Below are 17,171 nucleotides of genomic sequence, written 5' to 3'. Positions count from 1 at the left end.
TGCCATACCAACCTTTTGGCCGTGATCAGTCTACATGTGCGAGTGTGTGTGCGCTCTATGCGTCCCCGTCCCCAAGCATCTAGCAATTCCCTCGAGGTGGCTTAGAGTCTCGTTAAAAAACTTCTCGATTTTTTTTTTCCTTACTTGAGGAGGAGGCTTTGGTAGGGACAATTTTCGGGAATTCCCGTTTTTCTCTCTTAGGAGATAAGCAGCGGCGGCGGAGGGCAGGCAGCCCGGGCAGTCCTGCTCCGGCATTGAATATTAACCGCCCTGCTTGCTTCTTGCGTGCTCTCGGCGAGAAAAGCTTTTACAGCTCTCAGCGTCTCTGCAGCCTTTTTCCTACAGGGTCCTAAACATGGCGATTAAAAGTCTCCCCCGGGGCGAACTGTCCGCGTTAATCGCCTGGTGTTTGGCTGGCAGTAGCTCCCACACAGAGGGGCGGCCAGAAGGGCTCGATACGGCGCCGGCGACGAAACTCTCGCTTCCCCGGGAAGGCGCCAGCGGTGCGGGGGAGCTACGGGGCTGCGGGCCCGGCTGGCCCTGCGGCCGAGGCTGCCCCTGGGCCTCCCCCGGAAAGCTCCGTGAGACGGAACTTGGGAGTATCGGCGGGGATGGGCGTTATGAACGTGAAATTTACGAGTTGAGCCCAGCCAAAAGTTGCATTGCCAAAGTAAATAGATGCAGCCGATAACTACCAGCCCGGAGATTAAAGGGCTCTACAACCCGGACAGAAATCTTAAAGCAGCCGTAGAAATACCAGGGAGGGAAACGACGCTTCAGTGGCCACCCCACCCCGCGTTGCCACACAGTTCAGACACGGTAAAAATGGTGTTAAGGGCTGCCGAAACCGCATCAGGCGAAAACACGCTTTAATAAGGTCTCCCCCTACGCCCTCTCCGCCCCGCTCAATGCGGACACTGAGAAACGAGTGGCCGTTTTTGTCCCGTCCCGATTCAGAGCTCAGAGAACCTGACCGGGGGAATCAAGGAAATCAGTACATCTGAGCTGCGGACCACACGAAGTTACAGGGAAGCGAATGGAAACCAGATTTGGATCGGCAGGGGAACCCCTCCACGAGTGGGCGGCTGCGGACAAAAGGGTCCGTGCGCCCTGTGTCCCCTGCGTGGGTTAGAACGTCTGCGGGTCCCGAAGCAGAGGGGATGCCCTTGCATGACGGGGGTAACCCATAGTTGGGGCTCTGGGTAAGGGCGCGGGCTGTAACTCGGGGAGGGGCAGCGAATCCAGGGTGCGGCGGACCGCGCTTTGGGAGAGAGGGGTGGAAGGGACGGGGGCGTTCGGTGGAGGTGCTGGGGTGGATCGGGGCGGCGGGAGGTGGCACTACGGTGCAAGTCGCCACGGAACCTCGCAGCAATATCTACCAGCGCCGCCGCTGCCGCCGCCGCCGGGATTTTGACAGCTTGGCGGAGCGGAGTGAGCGGAGCTTTATGGTAATTGCGGTTCTCCACTGGCCTTCTGGGTAGCGAGTGAGGGGAATATCGGCGGTGGGGGGTGGGGGGTGTGGAGTGTGCGGAGGGGGCGGCTTTCCTCTCCCTGCCGGCCGGGGAGCGCGGAGTTCCCCTGGGGCGCCGCAGCTTTGCAGCGACCTGTGCCAGCCACGGGGAGCAGGGAAGGCGAGGGGCTGGCGGTACAGTGTGGGGGGGGAAATCAATCAGATAGGGTAAGGAGTGAATATCGGGCAAGTCCTGCCTGGGCAGGAAAACGCAGCCGGGGAGGGGGAAACTTACAGAGGGGAAAAAGCGGTGGCGGCGCTGCTGCTGCTGCCGCCGCCGCTGCTGCTGGCGGCGGCTCCCTCGGTGCAGCGCCTGCCCGGGGGGAGGGGAAGGGAGGGGAGGGGAGGCGGCGGCTGGAGGAGGAGGAGGAGGAGGAGGGAGAGAGGGAGGGGGATGCGAGGGGAGCGCAGCGTGCAGCAGACGGAGCCCGGTCTCCCAGCGGCAAGGTGAGGAAGAGCGGCTTTCCCGGCGGACTAAAGAGGGGAGGGGGGGGGGAGAGAAAGAAAAAGAGAGAGAGAGGAGGAGAAGAGGAGGAGGAGGAGAATTAAATCCCCAGCCACACACACACACAAAGCCGCGGCGGCCGGGGCACGGGAGACGGCGGCGCAGGCGAGATGTGGGGAGAGCCGCGCTCGCCAGCGCAGGAACTTCGCCCGGAGCAAACCAGCAACATGGCGCTGCCAAACCAGAGCCGGCAGCCGGAATAAGCATCGCGGGCTGCCGCTCCCGCTGCTGAGCCCGGTCTAGCCGAGAGGCGAAGCCCTTTCAGCGGGCACCTGCCCCCTCGGCGCAGGCGGCGGCCGCGCTCCTGCTCCTCGCGTCCTGCAGCACCCTGCCTTTCCGCACCCCTCATCGGCCCGTCCGCGCCGGGGCAAGCCGTGGTACACGCATCCACGGAGAGGGGGAGGGCGATCGGGAAACTTTTCTCGCCTCTCCCCGCCACCCTCGGCGGGATTGCCCTTCCCAGGAGAGCAGCAGGGCGAGACGACGGTGTGGGGACCCACAGCACGGACCGCACACGCCGCAGTCCAGCGGCGCGACGGGAAGGTCAGTACTTCGCCATGCGACCAGCTTCCGTGTGGGGAGCGCCCGGTCTCCGCTGGGTCCCGCGGTGACCGGGCGGCCGAGGGGGTCTGCCGGCCCCGCCGCGGGAACGGCAGCGCAGCGGCGATGCCACGGCCGAAAGTTACGGCGCGGGGCAGCGAGGCTCGGTCGGTGAGTGGGAGGCGGTGAAGGGGTGGAGAGGGGTCTCCCGGTGCGGCTGCGGGGGGGCGGTGGCAAGTTTGCAGGCAGTTGCTTGTAAAAACGTCTGTCTGGGGCGGCGTAGGTGGAAGCTGCCGATCGCGCTGTCGGCTCCGGTGCGCTTGTGGTGGTGTTCCCGTCGTCTTGCACTTTGCGATCGGGAAGGCGCCGGGCAGCGCCTGTGCAGGGCTCCCTGGGGATGAAGCGAGCGAGCAGCGGCGCTGCCGACTCGTGGAGCGGGAACGGCGCCGGGAGGGCTGGTCTCCGCGCTACCCGCCGAGAGCAGCGGGCGGTCCGGAAGGGAGCGGGCAGGTGAGTGGCGGGGAGAGCCAGCTAAGGGCTGCCTTCGCCTCGCCAGGAGAGCCTGGGGCTCCGCTCTTCCCCCCCCCCCCCCCCCCCGCCTCCCCTTCCCTCCGCCTCAGCGGGGCGGGCGCCGTCGTGCACGTGGGGCAGGGCGGCCCGGGGCTTTCCCGTGCGCGGAGCTGTGCTGGCGTGAGGTCCGGCGTGACACGGAAGTTTAGTCAGCCCTAAAATGTAGTTTGGAGTTGGAGAGTGAGCCGGAGGGAGGCTCGAGGCTTGCCATCAAAGGGCCGTCCGGGGGCGGGGGGACGGCCAGGCATCGAGGCAGCGGAGGCTGCTTTGTGAAGCTGGGGCCAAGTGGGGCGTCTCTGCGCAGCATATGAGGCATGCATTTGATGTTCACGGAGAGAGTCCGGGGGCGAGGGCTGCGCGGCGTTCACGTTCCTCTTTCTCGATGTGTTTCTTTCTTTTTTTCTAAATCCCCTTTCTCTCCCTCTTGTTTCCGCAATGTCTGTCGGATCCCGGGTTTGGTGATCGCGGAGGGAGCGGGGTAGTGAAGAGCACTTCCCCTACCCCCCTTCCCCCCCCCCCGACTGAAAAAAAAAAAGCGGCCGGACCGTAGTGAGCGGTGTAAAACTGACAAAGTGTGGGGACTGGCTTTAGTGGTATCGCCTCGGAGCTCCTCGCAGCATTAATTCCCACTAATGAATCTTTTCCAGAAACTCCGTTCATTGCTTTCATCTGCTCTTTGGAGCCTGCAGCTTTTGTATTCGTGTTTGTATTAAAAGGAAAAGAGGGGGGTGTGTGTGTGAGCCCAGCCCGCACCACATAGCCTCAGCCTCGTAGCAAAGCCCGGATTTTCCAAAGGTTTCTATTAACTTTCTTTTCCCCCTCCCCGCCCTCTCCCTTGGCTCTACGGCGGGGGGTGGCCGGGGACAGTCGAGCCCCGCCAGGGCCGCTTGGGAACAAAGCTGGGGACGAGAGCGGGTGGGCGGTGCGGGATCTCGGGCCCCAGGGCAGCTTCCGCGCCTCCCGTCGGTGGCTCCGTCGTGCCCGGGCCGCCGCCGCCCGCGCTTCTCCCGCAGCTTCGTGGGCGTCGCTGCCCACTGAGCCCGGCGTTTCTGCGTCCTTCGGCCGCGGTTCTCGCCCGTTTTCGTCCCCGAAACGGTGGTGCTTGTCTATCTGTCTGAAGCCCGGGGCCGTCGCGCTTGCGACACACCGATTTCTTTCCTTTCGGTTCTGCTGTCCGAGTCCCTGTTTTTTCTTTTCATTCCTTCCCGAGAGGTAGCCAGCGCAGCGCTCACCCTAATTGCTTTTAGGAGGATTAGGAGCAAATTCCTCTCCCCCCCCCCCCCTCCCCGCCGCCTTCCCCCTCCCTCCCCCGCCCCCCCGGCTTGCCTTCGCGCGCCGGGGTTGCAGTTTATCCCTGGTGCAGTTCTTTGAATTGCTGTCACAAATAGGTGACTCAGAGTTAATTAGGAAGTATGCACCGGATCAATGGGCTGCACAGCTCATTAGTTATTCCCCAGCCTTTTGCAGCATTGGACCTCCGGCTCCTCGCCCCGTATACCTCTTTAATACGCAACCCGGAGGGCTGGCAAGGAGCAGGGAGCACGGGAGTACTCCAGGTGAGGGGGGGCTGGGTGTGAAGGGGCGTGATGAATACGGACGTTGAAGTTTCCAGGTTGGGAGGTTGCGTGTGAACGAGCGGCTGGGTTCCCTCCTGATTACTTCCCCCCCTGCCCCTCCCGCCATGGCTATCAAACCTGCCTTAGCTCACGGGCGTGGTGGGCTCTCGACTGCCCGGAGGTCGGAGGGATGAGCCCATAATGTTACCAAAAACAAACAGGCACCGAAAAAAAAAAAGGGGGGAGGGGGTGTTAAAAAAAAAGTCAATGTGTGTTTATTGGAGCGTACGCTGCGAGAGCAGACAAAAATCTCATTTGTCAGGCATGAAGGTGGGCTGTGTGGAAGGCTATAAATACACCAGGGAGGATTGTATCGCGGTCACTTTTCTGTTCTTCGCCATTTCTAAGGTGAGTGGTGGAGGCTGAGGGACGGGGCAGGGGCTTCTCCTGGTATTGTTTGTCCGTCTGTGATAGATCGGTCTAGACAGCCGCTCAGGCTCCCTGCGAGCTCAGGAACTGGAGCCTGAAAGGGAGAGTGGGGGAGTCGGAGAGGAAAAGGTCACCGCGATTTTTTTTTTTTTTTTTTGGTGGCGATGGTTGTTAACCCTTAAAGCCGAGAGGGGATCGGGGATGGCTGCTCGGGCCCGGAAGGGGGATTGCAGGAGCAGCAGCGGCAGCAGGGATGCTGCCGGAGCCGGGAGGGACAAGGCAGCGCGCCTCGGGCCCCAGGCGTTGCCCCGTCCATCTAATGGCTTTATAGGAGCTGTTTCCCACAACAGGGGAAGAGTTCACTAGGCGAGCGCCAGATTATTTCGTTCCCAAGAGTCTTCTCTCTCTGGAAACTCCGAAGAGTGCTGGGCGCCAGGGTCAGGCCGTCGCGGGGCCGGGGAAGCCATCGCAGTCCCTCAGGCTCGGGAACGAAGGGGCTCCTGCGGCGGTCGGCGGGAGAACACCGTTGGCGGGGCGGCTGTCCGCCCTCCTCGGCCTTCCCGTGGCCCCCACTCTCCCTCCGTTCCCGCGTGTTGCAGTGGAAGCACTAAGGTGGTGATTCCCGGCCCCGCGGCGGTGGCGAGTTTCCGCCGCTGCATTCAGGTCCCATCAGTTTTCTCTCCCGGCAGTTCGGCGGCCTTTGCCACACGGGACCACGAGTATGCTTTCAGTGTGGGGCAGCCGTCGGCCTGTGTCAGTGCATGCAGAAGCCAGACATACTTGGCTTGGGGGCTCTGCAAGCCCAAGGGGGCATGCAGACCTCGTGGGATGCAAGGGCAGGTGGAGAGAGGGGGTTCCCGGTTGGGGCTTGGGTGGGCCAGCAGTTATTTGCAGCTCCTTCATGCGTTTGTGCTTCCTTTTGTACTGAGCCATCATTGGTGGATGAGATGCAATTGTGGCGTGCAAGCCTGGGCGGTACAGGTTAAAAGCAGTTAAGGCTTTAGAGCGATAGATAAAAGCTGGGTTTGTTGGATTCGCCTGCAGTGCAGACCATTCCCATTCCTCTTTGTCTGAGCCTTGGTTCCGGGCTCTACAGCACTACTGGAAATGCTTCTGAGTAGTCCATGCAGCTAGGGCAGCAGGCACCTCAGCGCTCATTTACACGTCACATCTAAATACATCTCTAATTAGATAGAAGCAATGCCGGAAATGGCAGATTTGTTGCATATCTAATAGAGACCAATGCAAACAGACTCAACAGGGTTTCCCTCTCTTCTAACCTCTCCCCCCTGCCCCATCCTCCCCCCCAAACAAGATCAGTAAAACCAAGCTAGTAATCTGAGACTGAACAGCAATTACTTCTCCCATTTGAGTGTATTATAAACCACATTGGCAAATGTCTCTATTCTAATATTTAAAGCAATACTTAAGATGTGTGAACTGAATGCCCAAATATGGACTGGGTCTTGAAACAATAGTGGTGCCTTGGCTTTATTCCTGATCTGGTGGACAATCCAGGCTCCTTGTCATGCACTGCATCTGCCTTTACCAGGATGTGCCGAGAGCTGCAGCTTCTCAAGCAGTGTGAAATTGTTTTTTTTTTCCCCAACCTCATGACAATTCTCTTTTTAAAAGGTTACTAAAGTAGCCAGGATCCCCTAACAGGGATGCTAGAGGCAGGGAGACTAAACTCCAGGTATAGTCCTGCACAGTCCACACAAGCAAACTTTGTGAATCTGTGCTGCTGCGAGACAAGACAAAGTTGTTGACATGCTTTCAGGCCTCCGTTTCTGAAGGAAAAGGACCCAGGCCACCACAGCCCAAAATGAGTGATGTGCATACCAAAGTAGTCTTAGCAATCTGTGGCTGTCGTTTAAAGGGTCTCTCAACTTTGACCGGTGGGTGTCCCCTGCAAAGATGGGCAAAAAGCCTGCTCCAGCTCAGGTCGTAACTCTAGCAGCCACACTGCCCTTGGAGTAAATTTGTGCTTGGCAGAGAGGAGAGATGTGCTCTGATTTCTGCACGTCTTGACAAAGATGTGGGCTCAACTGCAGTGCAGTTGAGTTGCACAGGTGATGTGTGATGAGCTATCTTTCCCCCAAATAGTGCAATAGATCACGTTTTAGTGGGGGTTTAGAAAGAGGAGCATGAACCTGAGTTGAATGCTTCCTTAGGCTGGTGTTGCTTTAGAGGGCCTGCTCCCCTCTTTCTTGGTTTTGTGCTAGCCTAAGTGGTGGAGCCAAACAGCTGGCTGGGGAGAGCCCAGCAAACCCCTTTTAACCAGCGGAGCAGCTCTGTGGCTCCGCGTGTGTTGTGTGTGTGCGCGGGAGGCAGCGCGCACAGGCCTGGGCTGCAGGCAGGGGGAGTCCCCCTGGGCGTGAGCAGCTCCCGTTAATCCTCCTGGCCTTTCAGGGAGCCTGCTTAAAGCAGTCGCTGCTCCGGAGCGATGTGTCCCTCTGACCCGACCTGCTCGGGTCCCGAGGCTGTGAAGGGCAGGGGTGTCTCTCCCAGGGGAGCGTGTCTTTTGTGGGGATTTCTCCGGAGTGGGCAGCCAGCCCTTCTTTGAATGGCCGGGCCAATGAGGTGGGGACAGAAAGGAGGAGGCCAAGAACTCGTTGTAAATGAGGAAAATTCTGCTGCTTTCCAGCGGGGAATTGGTTTTTCCCTTGTTTGCTGGACAGCAGTGCTTGGCCGAGCAGATTTCCCGCTCCCCCCCCTCCTTCCACCACTTGGAAAAGTTAGCAAGTTAGAGTGTGCTTCAGTACCTGCCTGCTTGTTTCCCTGCAACGTTGTCTGAATTATTTGGGACTCTCCCTCTGCCTGCAAGAGCTCCTTGTACCTCAAACCTGTCTCATGAGCTAATAGATTCGGTGTCATGTGATTAGGCATGCAAGGAAGTCCACTTGGAGAAGATCCTGACAGCATGAAATATAATTTGTGATCTGAAAGACAGTTTCCAGTATAATCTCATTATGCACCACAGACTCCCGGTGTTATTTTGTAGAAGGCGGACAATGATCAATTTACATTGACCTGGGGCTGGGCGAGCTTTTAGATGGTAATTGCCATATTGATTTGCATGCAAAAAGAAGACCTGCTAAAATTAAAGACCGGAAGCTAAATTAAACTAAATTTATTGTCTAGGTGCAAACTAAAAGACTTGTTAAAGTCTAGGGTAGACTTGGAAAGCTATGAAATTCAGACAAAAAGGATTCTCATCCCGATCACTCCGGAAAAATGAAGCTACATGAGGGAGGCTGGGGCTGCAAAGACCCCATTGTGAGCAGAGGAACACAAGCCGGGGCTGTTCCGTGTAAGCCCTGACTCTCTAAACAATCGGAGAATAAAATATCTCCTCTGTCCAATGAAAATCTCGGCTTGAATGTTGGGATTGTCGTGCTAAGGAAAACAAAGCTTTATTTGGATAAGACAATTAAAGTGGAAAGCGCAGAATCCACCAGCCACACTGGGAATGGCTCATATAAAGAACTGAGTGTGTTCAATAGAGCGCTGGGGAAAGGGGGAGGTTGCGCTCGGTGGCTGAGCCTGCACCGGGAAAGCCTGGCATTGTGCTTCCTCTGCCTGCTCCTTGGCCAGGAGGGGCAAGTGTGCTTCCAGCCAAATGTGTTCTCTTTTCCACAGCTCCTGCTCCTCTTGAAGCAATCTCCCACAATCTCCACACCCATGCAGCTCTGCCGTGGGGTTGTTCTCCGCGCACTTCCATATGGCCTGTGGTGGGCTGCATCATGCCAGTGCTGCCACTCTGACCTTTCTCTTCCAGAATGTGTTTTGCTTTTCATTTTTCAGCTGGAGTAGCTCTTTCTCTTGTCCCAGGTGTTTATTTAACTCTTGGGAATACCTCACCTAGCAGCCTTGTACGTCTTTCAGTATTTACATATTACAAAACTTTTGTGTCTCTTATCCTCAGTTGTGAAAGTCAGATCTCCTCCTCCATGGGAGTATCAGAGTAGCTGATGCCTGGCACAGCTGATAGCAGGAAGAAGTATGCATGCACTTGTACAGGCCATAGACACCATTCCTGGGATAGCCCAATGGCGTGGCTGGACCAGGTTCTGTGGGGCTGCTTGTCACTCAATCACTTCTGTGTTTCCCCTATGCTCCCCAGCAGCAGGATAGGATTGCAGCTGGGGGTCTTCTGGAGAGGATGAGTGAGCTTTTTGGGGCTCACTTGGTCATGGCTTGACTAAGGAATTCATCTGTGGTGGCAGGTAGAGACAGAGAAGTGAAATCAAAGCTGGAGGGGTAGCTTCTCGGCTCTCCTTGAAATTCACTGAGAACTCGCTAATGGCATGAGGAGGGACGGGCTGAGCTCCTCTTCTTTCTAAGTGTAAATTCCCTCCCTGAGCCAAACTTTCTCCATGTGAAAGTTTCTGGGTATGGAGAGATCCTACAGGGATCCCTGATCCCTGGGAAATCCCCTTTGCTCCCACACCCCTTAGTGTGCTGGGTTGTGCTGTGCTCCAAGCTTTTTCAGCATGCTGAAAGCAGTAGGAGGCTGAGCTGCGTATTGCAGGAAGCCCTTCCCACAGGCCGTGGTCCCCCTGGCTCACCTTGCTTTGGCCTGGTTGTGCTCCCCAGACAGTGTTTACCTGTCCTCCCATTTCAGTAGTTAAGCACAAAGTGGATTAGCAAAACCCCGTGCAGAATTAAGCAGCCTGATGCGAAGTTATGCTGAGGTCTGCCTGGAGGACTTACTTGCCCTCCACCTGCAGATCTTCTGTGCTGTGGGCAGGCCAGGGGTGGATGCTTCCTGGGATCTCCACGGCCCAGTGGGTGAGGATAGAAATAGCTCTGGCTAAAGCTGTGGGCAACAGGGGAAGCCGGAACAATACTTGCAAGCAGGAAGTGATCTCCTGAGCTAAGCGTTTTAATGGAAGTGTAACCTGGCATTGCACAAAAATCCAAGCCAAGGTGGCTGCTGCCAGCTGGGGAGGATGCGAGGCTCAGGGATATGTGTAGGAGGCTGTGCCGTGCCCACGGCAGAGTTCTGTGTGTGGAGCTGGGGGCGGCTGCGGCGTGGCCTGCCCGGAGCAGGCAGTTGAAGGTTGTCTTATTTTAGCTACAGAAATATATCTCTAGATCCGTTACTCTGAGATCCCACTTGCAATAAACTGTATTGGTTCTCCTATTTATACAAATTGCTGGTATGAAAGAAAACCCAGCCTATATGCATGGAGGCAGGCATGAGCTATTGAGATCAGGTTTCCTACTGAGCTCCCGGAGGAGAAGTCAGCATTTGATTGAAGCTACACTTGGTTCTTGGTTCCCAGGGGACAACAGCCCTGAAACACGAGAGCCCTCCCTCCTTTTTTCCCCCCCTTCCCTCTCTTCTTCCTCTAAAAGCCTTTGTGCTGAAAGAGCCTCAGTAGGCACGAATTGCTGGTCTCTCACAAGAGTGTGTTGCAGCCTTTGCTGACATTGTTTTGTTAGCAGTGGTTTTTACCAGGCCAGCAGATTTCTAACTACATACAGGCAATGAATAGTCGATGATACTGACCTGTGAGTATGTACTGGCATCATTTGTTGGTGAATCTGATTTGGAAGTCGATCGGAGATGTATCGCATTGGTGTGAAGGACCTTACCTGCCTAGGGAGCACTGCCCTTTGGCAGGAGTCAGGCCAAGATGGAGATGTGCTTCCAATCAGCTGTTTTCCCTTGCTGGTGCTGGCTCCCAAACTGCATATAAGCACCAAGAAAGTGTGCTTCCAGCTCCTGTGGCCTCTTCAAGAGTTTGTGCGGTACCAAATCTTTGAGAAAGTTGCTGTGTTGTGGTTTTCTCTTAGATGCATAATGTGAATAATACTAGGAGTCAAACTGGGCAAGGAAAAGTTTCCTCAAATTGAGTTATTTCTCCTTTGCTTCTGTTCAGTAAATACCACCTCTCTTCTAACTTTGCCACTGATACAGAAATAAATAAGGGTAGGGAACGAGGTATAGGGATTTACACTCCCAGTTACTGCTGTGCCAAATGAAAGACCCGCTAAGAGTGTGCAGTACACTCCTTTGCTGCCAGGTGGTTGTATCGTGGGCGAAGTTGGACTCGTGGCTTAGGTTATTTGGATTTTGTTTTCTTGTTTTCCTTAGGAGGGAAAGAGCTAAAGGTAGAAAGGTGTCTATTGCCATCCAGCTGCACAGCGGGGTCATCGCTCGGGGCTGGGCCGGCGGGGGCGGCCGGCCTGAGCAGAGACTGGGGGCCTCTCGGTGGCAGGTTTGCTGTGATAAGAGGCCGGGCGTTGCCAGCACCGGCCGGGTGCGAGGCTTAGGGACAAGGGTTTTGGGGGGCCCGGAGCTCGGCCTTCCCCAGGAAGGGCTGCTCCTGGCCGCGCCGCCGCGGGGGCGAGCTCGCCGTGTACCCTCGCGCAGCTGCAGGCGCGGCTTTCACCGCTACTGCGGAGCTCCCCCGAGCAATTTCCCAAAAGCCAAACTGAAAGTGGAGCTCAACTTCTGATATGGCTTTTCGTCGGGCAGGAGTGCGGATTGAAAACGCCTCTCCGCGATGAGGGAGAGCTCCGCAGTGATCGGAACTCCGCCGGCTTAAAGGCTGGTAGAGCAACACTTCCACTCTCCTGGCCCGGGACAGCGGCTGCTCCGCCTGGCCAACCGCCGGGAACAGGCACGTTTCTGGCCCCGGGGGCGGGGGGCAGGGGAGGTGGGTAGAGGGTGTTCCTTGTTTCGAGTAAACCAGCTGCAGTAGTTGATGGTAAAGCAATGAAGGCAGAGACAATACTGCTGTTGTTGGTTTGATCTCTAACTGGGGATTGTTAGTCTGGGTTTAACTCTGTGGTGAGGGAGGGGGAAGGCGAAGGCTGTTTACAGCCAGCGCAAATAATGTGACAGCTGTTGGAGCGCGAAGCGCCCGCGCCTCGCCGGCAGTCGCACACAAAAGCTCTCGCTGCTGCCCGAAGCAGCCCCGGGGCCACCCCGCCGCTCCTGGAGGCACCGCCAGCCACAGCGGGGTCCGGCGGGGCGCCCTGGTGCTCAGCGGGACATCCTGGGCGGCGGCAGGGCGCCCAGCTTCGCTCCCCTGCTGCCGCCGCCGGCATCGCTGAAGCTAACGCCGCTGGGCGGGGAGAAGCCGCCCCCCTCTTCTCTCCTCCTCCGCTTGATTTACAAGCGCAGAGAGGCTGCGGGAGAAGCGGACGGCTCCTCGCCCGACCTAGTCGGTTTCGGCGCTGGGAAATCCCTCCCGGCAGCGGGTTTGCGCTGGCCCTGGTGGCACTGCGGGCGAAGCGTCCCGGGAGCCCTGTGGGAGGAGACAGCAGCCCAGCTCCGAGTCGCTGCTTGGCCTCGGGCAGGAGGGCACGGTGGCTGGCAGCGTATGTTTGACTCCCGAGCACGTGTTGGCGGAGAAGTTATCGCTTGAGGTGGCAGCGCCCAAACCCCAATAACCTGGATGTGTAGGCACCCCTGGCATAGATTCTTGATGAAAAACTCCTACTGCGTAAATAGCCCGAGCAGCTATTTTCTCCTCAAAGCTTCTTCTGCATCAAAACCTCTGTGTTTGCCTTTTGAGTGTAGAATATAAAAAATGCTGTCTGTTCTTGTACTTTGCTCTAGTACCCAAAGTACTTTCATGGCCCTTTCAGAAGAGCCTCCAGAAAGTCGAGGGAACTTGGAGAACTGGGTTCTGGCCTATATTTGTACCTGACATAGTTTTCCTACCTACGAGAATCACTGTGTTTTATATAGTAAATGACCTCCAAGTACTGCTGTCTTTTTGATGATGTGGCTCTGGGATGGAAAGAAGCGGGGAATGGGATATGCTTATTTCTTCCCCCACCCCTCTTTTTGTGATTTTGGTCGATGAATTGCCTTTATGTATGTCTCCAGGCTTTTTTTTTTCCTTCTTTTTTTTCCCTCCCTTCCTTTTTCCTCCTCTTTTGGCCTTGACTGTCCCCTTGGTCTTTTATGGATTACACTGTGCTATTAGTGACGAAAGCATGCCAGTAGTCATTCAGCAATTTTAGCATCAATTCCTATAAACTGGTGTATTATATGACATGTGCCATTTTTTCTTCAAGAATACTGCTTGCGAAACTACTTTCGCCTTGGAGCAAAGGCGGAAAGATAAACAAGCCTGCATAGCCAAAACACTGGCAATCGCTGCCTCCTTCCAAATCTTTTAAAGTCACGGAGTAATATTTTCAGGATTATGGTACTGCCTCTGAGGAAGGAATGTCGCTGGCTTTAAAAAAAAAATAAAGAGAGAGGAAAGAAAAGAAAATGCAAATGAGAGAAAAATAATTTTCTTTCAGCGATATGCAATGTATTAGTCACTTGTTATCATGCTTAGAGGCAGACCTCATTTGCGCGTCTGCCAACTCGTTCACATCTGCTCAGAGCATTTTAACCTTGGCGGTGTCGTGTCGTAGTCCCACGGATCAAGAACGAGTAATTAAAGCTCTAAGCAGCAGCAAAAAAATTCATAGCCGCCCATCTGCATCGCAGTTGACTCGCTGCTTTGTTTCGGTGCGGAGCGCCGGGATGGGAAGGCAGGGCCGGCGGCGGCCTACGCGCTGCCCTCCCGTCCGGCGGGGCACCGCTGCCACCGGCAATTTTATTTTCCTTTTAAGCTTTTTTCTTACACCGGTCTTTTTTCCCCCTTTCCCTATTTTTCATGGAGAAACCCGAGTGGTGGTGTTGATTTTTTTTTTTTTTTCCCTTGACCCGGCGTTTTCCGCCTGCAGGCATGGGCAGTGCGCGGAGCTGGTTGTGCTTGCCCTGGACGTACGTTTCCTCTAAAGGTCTGGATAAGGTGATGTCAGGTTGGGACACGGAGTTGCTGAGACGTGTGCCGAGGTGCTTGTAATGCTGCTTGCGCTGGGTTTGCCAGCGCTTTCCAGAAGTGTTAGGAAAGCGATTGCCATCAAGGAGAAGCCCTACTACTGTAAACCAGAACTTTGGGGCGAGGCTTATTTTTATGCATTGTTTAGCAGAAACCGAGTTGTTTGTTTGTTGTCGGAAGGAGGAAAGGGGGAAAAAAAGAGGGATGGGTGGAAGGAGGGAAAAGCCCCTACTTCCCAAGCATTTTTTCTTACGTGAGGCCGCCGGAGGTCTCCGTGCACTGGGCATCAGCCCCGGCGCGGCTGTGCAGACAAAGCCCTGCAGGGAGCGTGAGGCTTTCAGGCCGGCCGCGTTAGGTAAAACGAGAGACGGAAGCACCCAAGTTTAATATTTCGCTGTTGTGCGCCGGCCATTTGCTGCATGAGGCACGGAGCTGCCTTCCTCGGCAGGGCTATCGTGGAGGGGGGGCGGGCAGGGGGGGACAGTTGAGGGAAGCGGAGGGAGCCGCTCCCCATCCATCAGCTCCTCGAAGCTGTTGCTCCGTAAATGAGGGAACCACAGGCCCTGTCAGCCGCAATTATGCAAAATGAAGTCGTCCGTGATCAATATCTCCCAACGTCCCCGACGGATGCGTGGGGGGCCCGCCCCCGCCCGGCGTGCCGCGGCGGCCCAGCGCCGGGGAGCGGTGCGCTGGGGTGGCCGGAGGGAAACCAAGGGCGTACGTCCCATTAATCACTCCACCCCCCGGGGGTGCGGCGGGGGCTGGGGGAAGGAAGCAGGGGCCGTGCTCCGGTATTTCTGCAAGGATAACGTTGCGGAAGTGAGCGCAGGCTTTCGCCCAGCTCGCTCTCTCGCAGGAGTGCGGGTACTTCTGTATTCAGTGTGGGGTAGCATCTTCACCTCAGCCCCATAAGTTTCTCGATCTATCAGCGGGGGAGGGGGACGCTGCGGGTCTCGGTGGAACCGGTGAAGGACGAGCCCGTGCCGCTGCGGTTGCCCAGCCTCCCTCGGCCGAACAATGGGGGACGGGCGGGGTGAAGGGGCTGGCTTGGTGGTATTTTTTTTTTCCTTTCTTCTCCCCTCTCGTTCCCCCCCTCCTCTCTCTCTTTTCTTTCTGTCCCCCTCTTGAAAAGAAAAAGCCATACGGAATAAAGGCAACAATGAAGGGCTCCTGGGATGCCGAGTGCGCAGCGGGTTAATGGGGTGGGGGCGCGTAGGCCTGCGCTTTGCTCGCTCTTTAATACGGCCCGAAACGCATATTTCTGCCCGGCCCGTGGTGCATGTGTCCCCCTCTCCCGTTGCTGCTGCTGCTCCTTCGCAGCCCGGGCTCGGCGGCTGCCTGTTTTCTCTGTCAGCAGCAGCGGAAACCTCGCTCCTGTGCATGTGTGTGTGCGGGTGCGGGCGAGTGTGTGTGCGCCTCTAAAATGGCGCGGACGGCCGGGGTAGGGAGATGCCGCGGCGGGTGGGCGAGGGAGGGGAGGCCAGGCTCTCGCTGGGGGGCCCCGTCTGCGCAGGGGCCCGGGGTTTTCTGCCGCAGAGTCGGTTTGCGGTTCTCCCCACCACCGCCTCCTCCGGCAGCCCTGCTCACGGCACGGCCGGAGTGGCAGCAGGCTAAAACCGTAGGGCTGCCCGTCGCGGCGAGCAGGGCAGTAAACCCCCCGCTCCCCCCGCCTCCTTCCGGAGAGAGCTGCCTGGCTGCCCGCCGCCGCGGCATAAGCTTGCGGGGGGACGACAGAGACATCACCCGCACCGCGAGGGGGACGGGACGACACGACACACACACACGCATACGATGCCGTAGCAATGGTGCGGAGCTGCCAGAGTGGCGGACAGGGTCGGTGTTTCCCGCGAATCCCCGGGAAATCCTTCATGCAACGATGCCTCAAAGTTGGGTACCAGGCGCTTCGCCTCCCCCCCCCGTGTGTGCGTGTGTGTGGGCGCCTTTGCAGCCCCTTTAGCATACCCTTTCGATGCGTTTTAACCGGAAGGGGGAAGGGAAGCCAGGCTACTCGCCCTGCAGACGTCCCATAACCTTCAGGTGGTGCCGGGACAGCCTTGGACCCCTGGGCCGCCCCAGAGTGGCGTGTCTGGGGATCTGGGGCTTCCCCCGGGGCTCCGCGGCAAGCAGCGCCGTGTGGGCTCTGAGGGAAGACGGCCAGGGTTATTTGAAGGATCGCCAGCCATTTTAACTTTCCCTTATTGGCCTCCGCCCCCGCCCCCTTCCCCAGTTCCTAGTCTTATTATTAATTGAAAACTTTTTTTTTTTTTCTTTTTGGCTGCCGCCGGCGCTGAGAACGACGCAATGATTCGCCTCGCAGCATATGGGAAAGGGGGAAAGCGCCGCTGCTGCCACAGCGCAGTGACTGTGTGTGCGGGGTCCAAGGCGTGACAGACGGTGCGGGGGGGGGGAGGGGGGGGGCGCGGGGGCCGGAGCCGCCTCTCCCTCGGGGGGGCCGCCCCCGCTGGAGCCCCGCTGCAGGCGAAGGAGGTGATGGTGTTGGAGCTCCGCGGAGTCCGGAGGCAGGAGCAGCGCTGCGGCCAGTGCCGGGCGGCGGTGCCCGGCGGCGGTCGGCAGCGGGGGGGATGCCCGGCTAGTGCTGGTGCTGGCTCGGCGGCCCCGGCTGCCCTCGGACAGCACCGGTGAGCCGTGTTTACAGGGCAGAAAGTCCCGGTTGCCATCCGGCACGTGACGATGTGGGAGCCGCGGGGGGGGGTGTGGTGTGGTGTGTGTGGGTGGGTGGGTGGGGGGGAGGATGGTGATGGGGGAGACGGCGTTTGCAGCAGGAGGCTTAAGATAGACGCTGACCCCCTTGCGCTGCCTGCCTAAACCGAAATGCACTACTGTCGTGCATGACTCAATATGTATTTTAAATCGGTTTAGCGATCTCGCTGGCGCATTGTGCTTAGCTTTATGGTTAAATGAAATGCCACACGTCCCGGGTAAAGGTCAAACTTCTTCTCTAATCCGCGGATCCGTGCGGCGGCTACTTAGTCTGCATTTTCCTCCTCTGGTTTACAAAACGTGGCGCTAGCAGTGATGCCGTGTGGGGATTGCACAAAATAACCCACGATATTTTGTTTTATATATACATGTGTATATATATATATGTGTGTGTGTATATATATATATTTTAAAGCGCAACCACTCCCGTTCTTTAAACACTTGTCTAATATTAGATGGCTGGCTGCTACTAGAGCTTTATACAGCACACTGTAAACGGTGCAGCAATACAGCATCTTTAGAATCTTTGCTAA

General features: G+C 57.1%; 1 protein-coding gene across 6 annotated transcripts in view; it reads left to right on the top strand.

Moving 5' to 3' along the window:
* The first annotated feature begins 1,895 nt into the window (after positions 1-1,895).
* The window catches only part of BCOR (BCL6 corepressor), a 59,554-nt gene continuing 44,278 nt past the window's right edge, over positions 1,896-17,171 (top strand). For 4 of the 6 annotated variants that reach the window (XM_068155090.1, XM_068155092.1, XM_068155091.1 and 1 more), the window contains exon 1: positions 1,933-2,558. The gene's annotated coding sequence lies outside the window, so the exon portion shown is untranslated. Of the gene's footprint in view, positions 2,559-2,832; positions 3,066-17,171 lie in introns of those variants that run through there. The other 2 variants (XM_068155088.1, XM_068155089.1) reach the window with 2 other exon arrangements.

This window comes from Melanerpes formicivorus, unplaced genomic scaffold, assembly GCF_026170545.1.
Source record: "Melanerpes formicivorus ecotype bairdi unplaced genomic scaffold, bMelFor1.0.p_v2 SCAF_30, whole genome shotgun sequence".
In the NCBI taxonomy this organism is placed as follows: Eukaryota; Metazoa; Chordata; class Aves; order Piciformes; family Picidae; genus Melanerpes; species Melanerpes formicivorus.
This window is presented reverse-complemented; position numbering and strand designations above follow the sequence as displayed.